The following is a 12,244-nucleotide window of genomic DNA, read 5'->3' as shown; positions in this document are numbered from 1 at the left end:
ATTGAGGTATGAATGACTGATAAGGGTTTAAGGTGGGCTCTGTCCTGAACGATTTGTATGTGTTTGTCAAGGCCTTACATTGGAGAAGTGAGGATCTAACTAGAAATATGGGATCATCCAGTTCTAAATTGCACCTCTTTTATTAGCTAATCAGCCCCTAAATTAAAATGTGTCAGTGTTCATTTATCTTCTACAGCTGTCAGTGATCTAGGAATTTGCTGATTACATTAGCAAGTTTTCTTTAATTCCAGGAAGATGCACAATAGACATTTATGAAGACATGAACCTAAACTTGTACGCCATTCTTACCTCACCTACATTTGTGCTGGCAATCTGATCTGACTTACCCAGAAATTGATAGCACAAGACTTTCTCTTCAGTAATTATCACAGCCCCCTCTCTTTCCAGCTGTCTTGAAAGTATAAAATTCAATACTATTGTTCCTTGGCAATCAGAAAGGAACTGCTCTTTCCATCATGGTCTCCCTGATGGTGCCAAACAGTGCAAAAATCACTATAAAAGAAGGACTTCCCTATTTTTTTCAAGAATGATATTCACTAGCCTTCTCTTTCCCTTGTCTGTGCTCAATCCCCCTCAGTCTTTTGTCCAATTCGGTCAAGTAGAATGGGTATAGATATCTTGGCACTGGTTAGGTATAGTTGTAGGTGTGGGTATAGGTATAGGTATAGGTATATATATATGAGGTGTGATAAAAAAATATGATGAATTCTTAAATAAAAAAAATTTATTACAGCAAAAGACACATTGCCATTAATCCCCCTTAAAATACTCCCCCTCACTTCGAACACAATTATCTCATTGTTCTTGCCACTTTCTGAAGCAGTTCTGGAACTCCTCTTTCATGAGAGTCTTTAGTTGTGCTGTTTTGGCTGCCTCAGTGTCCTGAATCGATTCAAAGCATTTACCAAAATAGTCATTTTGACTTTGGAAAAGAGCCAGAAGTTCCTCGGTGCCAGATCCGTAAATAAGGTGGATGAGGACACACCGTAATGTTCTTATTTGACAGAAATTGCCATACGAGAAGCTGTGTGTCACACGGAGCCTTTCCGTTTTGATCAAAATATGTGGTGAATGCTGCTGCCAAGTGCCATCCAATGGAAAGGCAGGATCTTCAATACGGGAAGTGGCGCGTTGAACCACAGTAACAGTGTGTGACAAGTTTCACCTTGTTCGGTGCAGTCAGTCAGGTGTGAGCTACAGTTGAGAGAAGGTGTGTTTTACAGTGTGCAGTAAATCATCCTCCATTATGACAATGTTCTGTGTCACACATTGCTTCTGGTATACACCAATTTCTCTCAAAGAAAAACATTACAGTATGTCTTCATCTACCTTATTCACTGGATCTGGCACCATATGACCTCTGGCTCTTCCCAAAGTCAAAATGATTCAGGTCATCGAGGCAACCACGATAGTGTAACTAAAGATACTCACGAAGAGGACTTCCAGAACTACTTCAGAAAGTGGCAAGAATGAGGGGATAAATGCATTTGAAGCGAGGGGGAGTTTTTTGAGGGGGATTAATGGCAATGCAATGTGTCTTTTACTATAATACATTTTATAAATTTAAAAATTCACCATATTGTTGTATCACACCTCATAGGTGTAGGCATAGGTATAGGTGTAGGTATAGGTATAGGTATAATTATAAGTATAGTTGTAGGTGTAGGTATACATATAGTTGTACGTGTAGTTATAGGCATAGGTATAGGTGTAGTTATAGGTATAGGTATAAGTACAGTTGTAGGTGTAGGTATAGATATAGTTGTAGGTGTAGTTAAAGGCATAGGTATAGGTGTAGGTATAGGTATAGGTATAAGTATAGTTGTAGGTGTAGGTATAGGTATAGTTGTAGGCATAGTTATAAGCACAGGTGTAGGTGTAGGTATAAATGAGGGGCCTGGCAAACTCTGTGGGAGATTGGGAGGCGAGGATGGCCTAGACTGAATGTTTCTTGGATCCCGACTTAGCTCCCTGCTATTCCTCAGTGACTCTGGAACAAGGCTTGGTCAGCCACTGAAAATAGTCATCAGCTGTCATGGGGTCTCCCTAGCAAAGAGCCAGGAGGGTTCACTGTGTCCTTCAGAGGGGCAGGCAGGATTCTTCCCAGGGGTTAACATAAAAACAGAAAATCCTCCCTCTAGCTCTCTCTCTTACTGCAACGCTTGACCTAACAACTTTATAGGCCATATTAGCAAGTGGTTAATGCAGGCAACAGGATGAACAGGTAATAAATAATTCAGTGAGAAATACATTCCAGAAAATTGGATTGATGTGATTGGACAGTACTTTGATAAATACGAGGTCAGACACGTAAGTTCACGAACTCATCCTAGAAAAAGTGCTACATACCCTATTGCTGAATATCACTACAGTCACCTTTGAAGTATTCTCCTTGGAAAGCTAAGCACCAACACCAGCAAGTACTCCACCCTTCAAAACAATTTTGGAACTCTTTTTCTGGAATGGCCATCAGAGCTGTTGTCGTATTACCCTTGGTGTCCTGAATGTCATCAAATTGTCTTCCTTTCAATATTTCCTTTATCTTTGGGTAAAGAAAGCAGTCATTGGGGGCCAGATCAAGTGAGTAGGGAGGGTGTTCCAATATAGTTGTTTGTTTACTGGCTAAAACTCCCTCACAGACAGTGCCGTGTGAGCTGGTGCATTGTCGTGATGCAAGAGCCATGAATTGTTGGCAAATAGTTCAAGTCATCTAACTTTTTCACGCAGCCTTTTCAGCACTTCCAAGTAGTAAACTTGGTGAACTGTTTGTCCAGTTGGTACAAATTCATAATGAATAATCCCTCTAACATAAAAAAAAATGTTAGCAACATTGTTGCAACAAGTTCAAGAACTTAATTGTCAGACCTCGTATATTATGTTTCCAAACTCTCATTTCATTATTGTTATCACAGAAGGCAATTTATTCTGATTAACAATTATTTTCCATGAAAAGAATGGCTGGGGGAACTAAAAGTTCTGGGGAATCCAACCCCATAGTTACATTTAAATAATGCCTCTGAAGCAAATACATTTTAAAGTTAATTATTGGCTCACTGAGTTTCTTTGGCCTGGGGATCCAGTGGGTGCCATTATGTGCTTGGAGGCTTCACTCTTGCAGAGAATAAAAGGGGGGAGATTTAAGACTTTTCTCAGCAGATACCCACCGGGCATGATATTGCTGTTTGATTGGGGGCATGAAGAAATTGATAGATGGCTTGCTTGGCTATCTGACTGTTAGCTCACCCACACTCTTTCTTTCCTTTAGTTTACAATTATGTTTATTTGATGTACAGAAAAAATTCAAACACACCAAAACAAACAAACAAACAAAAACCCTAACACTAAAACTTCCAACAGTACCAAAAACAAAACAAACAAAAAAACAACCCTAAAACGTAGTCTCCTTCCAACTTTGGCACATAGTTTCCTAGTTCTGTTCCATATATGGCAGCCACCATTAGCAGTGTCTTTCCAAAGGTGTACTGTTAATATTAATATATGTGTATTTCTCTCTCTCTCTTTCACATATATAATCGCATTATATATGTGGTCCTATGACTTGCTTTTTTCATTAAACAATGGCCATTGTTCTACTTGTCTGTCTGTCTGTCTTCTCCATCATCAGCCAAATTCTTTGTAATGGCTGCGTAGTATTCCGTTTTACAAATGTACTGTACTTTATTTACTCAGTTCCCTATTGATGTTTGGATTGTTTTGTCTTTGGCTGAAATGATTTCTAAGGTGGAGGTGGGGAGCGTGCACAGCAACTCTGAGCTCTGTTTTGATAGTAGGTACCTCCTATTAGGTTGGTGCCAAAGTAATTGCAGTTTTGGACCATGAATTTTAAATTATAACTAGGCTCAAATACATCTTTATTAATCAAAATAGGAATCATTATAATCAACACATTTTTGCCAACGAGAAATAAGTTTGTTTATTGCTGTAGTGTAAAAATCCGTGCTTCGGGATTCGACGAACGCTTGGAACGCATTTTCTGCATCCTGCTGGTAGTGGAAGCATTTTCCCTGCAAAAAGCTGTCAAGATGCTTGAAGAAGTGGTAGTAGGTTGATGAGAGGCCAGGTGAATATGATGAATGAGGCAAAACTTCGTAACCCAATTCGTTCAACTTTTGAAGTGTTGATTATGCGACGTGTGGTCAGGCATTGTCTTGGAGAAGAATTGGACCCTTTCTGTTGACCAATGCCGGCTGCAGGCACTGCAGTTTTCGGTGCATCTCATTTATTTGCTGAGCGTATTTCTCAGATGTAATGGTTTCACCAGGATTCAGAAAGCTGTGGTGGATCCAACCGGCAGCAGGTCACCAAAGAGTGACCATGGCCTCTTTTGGGTGCAAGTTTGGCTTTGGGAAGTGCTTTGGAGCTTCTTCTTGGTCCAACCACTGAGTAGGTCGTAGCTGGTTGTCATCTGAAATCCACTTTTTGTCGCACGTCACAACCCGATTGAGAAATGGTTCATTGTTTTTGCGTAGAAGGCGACAATTCAAAACAACAATTTTTTTTTTTTTTTGGGTCAGCTCATGAGGCACCCACTTATCGAGCTTTTTCTCCTTTCCAATTTGCTTCAAATGCCGAATGACTGTAGAATGGTTGACGTTGAGTTCCTCAGCAACTTCTCGTGTAGTTGTAAGAGGATCAGCTTCGATGGTTGCTCTCAACTGGTCGTTGTCAACTTCCGATGGCCGGCCCCTACACTCCTCATCTTCAAGGCTCCGGTCTCCTTTGCAGAACTTCTTGAGCCACCACTGCACTGTACGTTCCTTAGCAGTTCCTGGGCCAAATGCGTTGTTGATGTTGGGAGTTGTCTCTTCTGTTTCACAACTCATTTTGAACTCAAATAAGAAAATAGCTCGAATTTGCTTTTTGTCTAACATCATTTCCATAGTCTAAAATAAATACAAACAGCAAATAATAAGTCATTACCAAAAAAGCATTAAGTGAGAAATGCACATTAAAATGATGTATAACATAACCACATTTATTTAAGAATGTATTCCCATATCAAATGGCAAATTTCAACAATGCAAAAACTGCAATTACATTTGCACCAACCTAATAGATTGTTAGGACAATTGAGGGGCATTTGTGGAGACTGGGTGGGAAAAGGAGAGGAATTATATCAGAAGACAGATATCCAGTGGGGGACTGGGTGAAGTCTTGCCACATAGGATGTGAGTTCATTCTCTCCTCCACCTCCCCAGGAAAACCTCAGTAAAATGGACATTACTGGCAAATGATTATGGCATTCAGCAAATATTATTGCATTTCTTCTGTTTGCTCGACACTGCTCTAGCAAATAGAGCACTGTCTCCCCAGCACAGCAGTGAACAAAACAAAGGCGCTGCTATCATGGTGTTTACATTCAATGGAGGGAAGTAAAATTAAAAGCAAACAAATACACAACTCTATAAAAACAAATAAAGCAGGGCATGGGCTGGAGAGCTACAAAGGGTGTGGGAACAGTCTCCCTTGGCGGTGATGCTGTGTGATGCCACAGGCGAGTGGGGTCAGGGTGGGTGCTGAAGCTACAGGGCAGTAGCACTGCGTCTGGGTTTCCTGGAATGCCCGTGGCGTCCGGTGCCCTCCCATCCATGTTCCCACATGGGCTTGCCTCCAGCTGGGCACTGCCAGCAGATGCTGCCTCTGTAGCCAGAATGAAGCACCATTTCCTTTCAAGGTATGTGGTGGAACTGGTGGGGGAGGAAAAGGGGGAAAGGAGGGAGAGACCTAGAATAAGGGGATGGTAGGCTAGAAAAAATGTGCATATTCTACCGTCAGATTAATTCAGCATTACTGCACTACCAAAGGGCTCCTCATCATTCACTGTTTAGCAGGGGGCAGGGAAAATTATTCATTATTCAACATGAGCTGAAATGAAAACACCACACTTTGTAAAACATGCAAGGTTACCTACTATGATAACTGCTTGCAGAGTTTTAATGTGTCTGCTGCACAGCTAATTAATTTGCTCTGAGCTTCATTGGAATTCCTATTCGAGATGATTGTCTTGGTAACTGAATGCACCACAGAGAGCAGGAACTTCAAAAAATGCTTTTTGGGGCTGCTGTAGCAATCTGAGCCTTTCTCAGGGCTTTCTCAGCCCCCACCAATGAGGACTGTCTGTGTCCCCATGCAGCCCCCGTCAGCCTCATAGGGTGGCCTGGATTTTCCAGAATTTGCATAGCCCGTAGTGTTATGTGTGTCGTGGTTTAGAATCCAGACTCTGAAGTCAGACCAGTTTGGGATTTCACATTTACCAGCAGTCACTTACTGTGCGACTTCAGGCGTTTAATGTCACCATTTCCTTATCTGTAAAGTTAGAATAATTTTATTACCTACCACAGAGAAACACTGTAAAGATTACAGTAGATGTGTTTGTAAAGCATCTGATCCATCATAAACTTTCACTAAATAGAGCGTTTTCTCCTCAGTCTCCACTTCCTCCTCCGTCATCATCATCACCACCATCATCATCATTTTTTTTTTTCCTTTCTGCCTGTGTGTCTAGTTTGTTTGTTGGGATTTGAGGTATTATGTCCAAACTGGGGAGATAATAATGGGCAGTGTTGGCACAACCGAAACCATCTTTTAAGGCCTCAAGGGAATAAGAGATTGGGTGACCTGAACCCTGGTTGGTCCAGGCCTTGCAGCTGCCACGTGATTTAGGCCAATCCCTTCATCTCTCTGGGCTCCACCCTTCTCTTTGGTAGGATACAGAGATCAAAATGAATGATCTCTTAGGTCCTGTCCCACCCTGAGGGAGTGGTGTCTAAAGGACCACACCTAGGTCACTTAGTGTATATTTGGCAGCAAGTTGTAAAGTGATCAGTTAACAGTGGCTTAAACAAATGACATAGACTTTTAAAAAATTAAACACATTTTAGCAAACCCAATCCAGCAATGTGGAAAAAAGATTATATTATTACAACAAAGCTGGGTTAGTTTTCTCTTTGTATCCTCTGAATGCAGATTATTCAGTCATCTGCTTAGCATGGATATAGTTTCCTCCCCAACAACACTGGGTGTTTCTGAAGAATATTGGTAGTGTCATGTATCTTTGTACCTCCTAGAGTTTCTAGCTTCATGTATTGCTAAACAAATATCTGTTGATTTAAATGATAAGTTAGAATGAATGCAAAATCCTGGGTAATCATCACAGTACCCAGTACTGATACCACCAGGTATGTCTCGGGTTCATCAACAACTTAAAATTTAGTAGATTGTTGAGACTTTTGTTTTTAGTCGAATGGTCTGCATATAAAATTCCTTGGGAGCTCTTAACACATCACAATAATTATTAAACAACAATTAACCTTGTGAGCAAAAGAGAAGTCACAAACATTATTTATTATTTTGCCAGTCTTAATAAAGACCTAATGTGCTAATGGCTTCTCATGGAGACAGCTGCTAAGTAAAAACATTATTATGTTGCATTTACAAGTATCAATAGACACAGAACCTACCAGTTTTCTGATGGCTGGTAGGCATGAACTGGTTCATTGGGTATCCATTCCAATAGCTTTCTGTTGCACTGTGTTATTTTATGACTGTTAAACATATCCACGTCTACACACATTTATTCAATGTTGTAGCTGAGAGGCACTTTAAAAGCATCTCATCCAAAATTTTGTAAACTGTGTCCCAAAGATCTCTTAGAGGTTTCTGGAAATCTCTTAAAGGATTTTCTGGGTATTGAAGGGACAGTGTATAGTTCTGTGTGCGAAACAGGGCACTTTGACATGGCTGTCTTGATACAAGACTCATCTTGCCTCAGTCATTTTCATGCAGACATTGTGTCATGGCGCGGCTGCACAAAATGATCCTGTAAAATCACAGAATCACTGATCCTAATCGATGATGTAACAATAGCTGCCCTTGATCCTTACTCTAGCCCAACCCCTACTTCTGTTAGGCTGATTTTCATTTTCTATTTTATTCACTTATCTATTGTTTGAATTTTTATGCATATTTATTACTTTTACTCAGAAAAAATATTAAAGATAGTTCTTAGAATTCTGATTAAACTAGGATAGGTTCTTAGGAGCATCAGGCTTATCTCCCCAAAATTGCATTACACAGGAATATTATGAAATGAAAATGTATATGACCAAAAGTTCTGCTAGAGAACTGCTAGAAATATAATTGGCAATTTCCTGTGTGGTCTGGAGCTGAGACTAAAGGGCTGAATATCTTTACATAAAGTAGCTTTAACTCTGATGAATGAATGAGAGAATTTGAGACCTGGAGCAGCCAAGGTATAAGTAAATTCTTAGAGAATTCCTGAGCTTCTTCCTGTCTCTGAACTTCATGCACCTTCACCATATTCTTCGACTTGACCTCACCCCTACTTCTCTACCCTGGAATGGCGTGGCAGTGTAGCAAAGCTCAGGTATAGTGTGGGCTTATTGGTTTTTCACATTACTTGGTATATTAGTTTCCTGTGGCTGCTGTAACAAATCACCACACACTAAGCTTAAAACAAGAGATAATTATTCTCTCACAGTTTTGATGGCCCTAATACCAAAATTAAGGTGTCAGCAGGGATGAACTATCTCTGAAGTCTCTGGGGGAGAATATTTCCTTGTCACTTCCAGCTTCTGGTGGATGCAGGTGGTTTTTGGTTTGTGGCTGTAGAACTCCAGTCTCTGCCTCTGTTTTCATATGGTCTTTTCCTCTGTGTCTTTGTCTTCTCCTCTGTTTCTTATAAGGACACTTGTCATTGGATTTAGAGCCTTAGAAAGGGGAGGATGCACTTACAGGCTGGGAAGTATGACCCAGAAGAGGACAAGGCTCATCTCCTCATCTCAAAGCCCTTAAGTCAATTATATTTGCAAAGACCCTTTTTCCAAATAAGGTAACATTAGATCTTTTACTATGTAAGGTAGTCACAGGTTCAACTCATTACATTTGGTCATTAGAAAGGGAAAGCTGGTAATTTTTTAAAACATTAAACGTTTGATTGTATTTTCTCTCGAGTCAAAATGTTCCTTGGTGAAAAAGTCTGCCAGTATCAAAATGTCACTTATCTGACTCTGGAGATCACCTCTATGACAGCCAGAGCCACTTACCTACTTTTGGCTGTTCTTTGTGAGCTTTGGCTAGAATAAAATGTTCGCAACTAAATGTAAGTTTGAAAATTCCTATTTCTTACCTAATAACTTTATTTTTCTGTGAGGAAACAGAAACCCAGTAGTTGAGAAGAACGCTGCTTTTGAGTCCTAAGGGCTGCAAACTTCGTTCCATCTTCATAAATGACAAGTTCTGGGACTGCTTACATCACCTAATTTCATTGCTCTTTAGTTTCGTCACTGATAAAGAGATGCTAATAATACTTCTGCCCCTGACTTGTCAGAATTGCTGTGAGTATAAAAACGCTCTGAAAATCGGTATAAAGTTGTAGTTATGATATTGTGATTTTTCAACATATATTTGAAATTGCCCCTGAAATGTGTTTATGCCTCTACATTAAAAGTGAACAGGAAAAACAGGTAATTATGAATTCTGAGCTAGAAGGAACTTACTCCTCTATTATAACCTGCAGCTACCTAGGGAGCTGTTGAGAACACACACACAAATTATACTTTAAACGTTCGGAAAGAAAAGTGAGGCGGCAGCTATGAATAATAAGATCAGATTAGAGCAGTGTTGGCAGATTTACAAGCTTAAAGAGTCCAGGCAGGTAATATAAACAAATAAAGCAAGGAAAGAGTAAGAAAAGTAGCAAAATACAAGTAATGAAAAATGGTAATTAAATAATAATTGGGAGGGGCAACAGTAGGGAGTAGTGTGGATTGCAGGGGAGTGGGGAGCAGTATTTGGTTCAGTCTAAGGGAAACCTCTGCTCTTCAGTACTTGCTGATGGTTGCCATTGAGATACAAGTCCAGCAGGCTAGACCTTCAAAGGAAGAAACCTGGATTTTTACATGAAATATTCTTGTATCATTAGCTGGGTAGGCTACCCTATGCTGACAACAAATAGCCCTGAAATCCCAGGGTCTCAGCAAAAGTTTATTTCTCCCTCATGTGAAGTCCTCTGGGAGCCTGGGCAACTCTTCACAGAAGCTTCCCTCTAGTCATCCATCCAGGGAACCAGGCTCCACCATCTCAACACCAGGTCTCCATCTTCCCAGTGACCAAGTATTATGGGTTGAACTGCATCTCCCCAAAAAGGTATTTGGGAAGTTTTACCCCCAATACCTGAGAATGTGACCTTATTTAGAGATAGGATATTTATAGAGACATCAAGTTAAAATGAAGTCATCAGGTAATCCCTGATCCAGTATGACAGGTGTCCTTCTGAAAAGGGGAAATTGGGCACAGAGACAGACACAGACACAGTGAGAATGTGATGTGAAGAATTCTGTTGCCACAAGCCGAGGAGCTACTAGAAGGAAAGAGAGAGGCCTACAACAGATCCTTCTCTGGCGCCTTCAGAGGGAACATTGCCTTAATCGTAAGCTTCTGGCCTCCAGAGCTGTGAGACAAGCATTTCTGTTGCTGAAGCCGGCTTGTAGTACTTTGTTAGCAGCCCTAGGGAACTAATACATGGAGAAACAGAAAGACTGGAGAACACACGTAGAAGCTTCTCCTTGCCTCTGCCTCAAAGACACATGTCATTTTTGCACACAATCTATTGACCAGAAGCAGTCGTGTGACCCCAGCAGCTACTAAGGGGCTGGGAATTATGTCCCAAAAGAAGATAAATAGAGGTTGGTGAGCACTAGTAATATCTACTCTCTATTCCTGATTTTAGAGTGTTAGCATCTAATACAATGTTAAAGAAAAGAAAACAACTGAGCAGACATTCATTGAATGAGTCAAACAAGCCCTCCTTTGGTCTGGGTCTCACCGGGGGTTCTAGATTGAGGTCTGGCCTGAGGACAAGGGCACAGGCAGTGTTGCTGTGTTCGAGGGGATAAGATTTATGCTTCCGAGGGAATTGGATGTTGGTCGTGGGCAGGGGTAAGCACAGTTGCTGCATAGAGCTGTTGGTATCAAGTGGAGGTTGAGACTTGGGGAAAGGGCTCCAGAACATGAGACTTAGTGCAGCTTGGGGGTCTTGGAAAGGCAAGGATGCATGGACCACCTCCCACTAACTGTGTTTAGCTGGAGTTGATTTTTTTTTCTATCCAATGCTCCCCTATCCTTTTTTTCTTCTCTCCATTCTCTTCAGGAACCAGACCCATCCTACCTAGTGCATCTGAATTATAAGTGAAGTTGGTTTTTGAAAATGACCCTGGGAAGCCACCCACCATTAACGCTATTATTTCTGGAAACATACAATCTGAATTTCTAAGAACCAGCTCAAAAAATGATTTTTACAAAACATCTCGTGGGCGAATTTGGGACCGTGTGTATGTGCACGTACATATTTACAACCTCGATTTATATTCAACCTAGCAACAGCATTTGAAAATTATTTGTGTGCAATATACTTTACTCATGTGCATATAATTTAAAAATAATATATCTAGATGCTTTGAACGGAATTTCTCTCAGAATATATATCATATTAACTTGGCTTATGGATCACGCTCAAAATTATTCTTAAAGAACATGCTTTATTGGTTTCAGTGAGCCAAAATTTTTTGAATATTCTAAAAAGCAAGAGAAAGAAATGAGACAAATTGTACTATTCATGTACTGTCACCCAAGCTTGAGAAATATAATTGGGCTTCAGGCCAAATTCTGAAGGCAATTGAAACTGCTTATGTCAATTGGGCATAATTATTCCTCAGCTCCTGTTGACAGAAAGAAAAATTGGTAGTGATCTGCTTCCCGATGCTGGAGATTCAGAGAGAATATTTGGGCTCCAGATCACGGCATATGGGTGCGCATAGAAGCCAGTGATTTGTCATTTGCAGGGAGCAGGGGATCCTCCAGTTTGAAGGAGTGAGTCCTTGTGAATCAGTTGCCTTGGGCAGTCTGTTCTAGGGCTGAAGGCAGCACTATGCACTCAGTAAATGTTTGTGGAATGAATAATGAACCTTTCCCAGAGACCTTCCCTGTAAGTGTGTCTGCCTTTTCTTTTTACCTGAACAGTCTGATCCATTCTCCAGTGACCATGGGAAGGTACAAAGTCGGCACTGAACAGACTAAGGCCCCAACCCTAGATTTATTTATTCAGCCAAAATGTATTGAACCTATTAGGTGCTGGGGACTGTGCTAAGTCCCAGATGTCTAGCTAACAACAGCCCAACCTGGA

General features: G+C 40.7%; 1 pseudogene; it reads right to left on the bottom strand.

Moving 5' to 3' along the window:
- Positions 1 to 3,896: 3,896 nt before the first annotated feature.
- LOC141570823 (histone-lysine N-methyltransferase SETMAR pseudogene) lies at positions 3,897 to 4,922 on the bottom strand (annotated as a pseudogene).
- Between the last annotated feature and the right edge of the window lie 7,322 nt (positions 4,923 to 12,244).

The sequence above is a fragment of the Rhinolophus sinicus genome, chromosome 3 (assembly GCF_057876585.1).
Source record: "Rhinolophus sinicus isolate RSI-liver-muscle chromosome 3, RSI-T2T, whole genome shotgun sequence".
Classification (NCBI taxonomy): Eukaryota; Metazoa; Chordata; class Mammalia; order Chiroptera; family Rhinolophidae; genus Rhinolophus; species Rhinolophus sinicus.
This window is presented reverse-complemented; position numbering and strand designations above follow the sequence as displayed.